The sequence below is a fragment of the Solanum stenotomum genome, chromosome 5 (genome assembly GCF_019186545.1).
Source record: "Solanum stenotomum isolate F172 chromosome 5, ASM1918654v1, whole genome shotgun sequence".
Classification (NCBI taxonomy): domain Eukaryota; kingdom Viridiplantae; phylum Streptophyta; class Magnoliopsida; order Solanales; family Solanaceae; genus Solanum; species Solanum stenotomum.
This window is the reverse complement of record NC_064286.1, coordinates 17,579,149-17,580,320: the sequence shown is the minus strand read 5'-3', so window position 1 is coordinate 17,580,320 and position 1,172 is coordinate 17,579,149. Positions and strand designations below refer to the sequence as shown.

The 1,172-nt window shown below is 39.6% G+C and overlaps 1 non-coding gene across 1 annotated transcript; it reads left to right on the top strand.

Annotated features, from left to right (window-relative positions):
• The first annotated feature begins 563 nt into the window (after window positions 1-563).
• Window positions 564-670, top strand: LOC125866478 (small nucleolar RNA R71). The gene has a single exon (XR_007446533.1). It is a non-coding gene; the product is annotated as a small nucleolar RNA R71 (small nucleolar RNA).
• Window positions 671-1,172: the final 502 nt, after the last annotated feature.

The following is a 1,172-nucleotide window of genomic DNA, read 5'->3' as shown; positions in this document are numbered from 1 at the left end:
CAACTTGCAATCCCTTTTGATTTTTGGATTTCACTCGAGTGAGTACGGTTATCATCATGATCATCTTCCCTTCTCCAATAATTATTTTTTTGGCCCAATATCGATAGGATCACCTTTCCTTTTCTCCCTTGTGATAGTTCCAACCTCGAATTTTGCCTCACTGTAGATAGCGTGGGTGGAAACCCTCCTCATATCTCTTGGAACTCGAACCTTGATTCTCCCACGGTCTTGAGTAACCGAAAGAAAAACTCTCCTCAAGTTTAAAAACTCACAGATCCTCTTCCTGTGCTCTTGTAAAAATTCCATTGGGGTCAGCATCTTCTTGATGTTTTCATCCCTCTCTCTCTTTCTCAAGTTGTTATTGCGTTAATCTAAAACAAAATGGAGAGACTTTATCCTCTTTGGTGTACCACTCTTAGTTTATTCTAGTCGTGTCATCAAGAAGAAACGAAGCTACCTCAAATGATTGTAACATTATATCTCCTCGTACCAATTGATTAGCCACTCCTTTATTAACCGAATCGAGACTTGGGTAAAAATATTGAAGTAACAAATCATTTGGTAGCCCATGAGTAGGGCATTTAAGTAGGAGTTTCTTAAACCTGACCCACGCTTCATGGATGGGTTCTCCCTCTCGTCGCTTGAAACCTTGAATTTCATCTCTAAGTTTCATCATCCTTGATGGAGGAAAGAACCTTGTGTTAGATGCTATAATCAGCTCCTCCCATGATGTGATGGAATTGTTTTATAACTCAGCTAACCACTTATTAGCTTCTCCCGTAAAGGACAGTGGGAATAACCGCATCCGAATTGACTCTTGTGACACAATTTCAAATGAAAAAGGTTGTAAACCTTTGTAAAATTTCTCACGTGCTCATGCGGGTCTTTGTGATCCAGCCCTCCATATAGTCCACTCATTTCGAGTAAGTGAAGAGTGGTGCTAGTGACTTCACACATCGCATTCTCATTAGTTTGAGGAATACAAATTGCACCCATTCCACCCGATTGAGATGGGTTGTAGATACTATTGATATCATCTATACCATTCTGATGACCTTCTTGACTATTATTCATCTCTTCTTCACTCATGTTCACTTCTACGTAGTCCAACAAACTCTTACGCAAAGAAACCAAAACTAATTCAACTACAACCAACAAATTTGAGAGTGTCA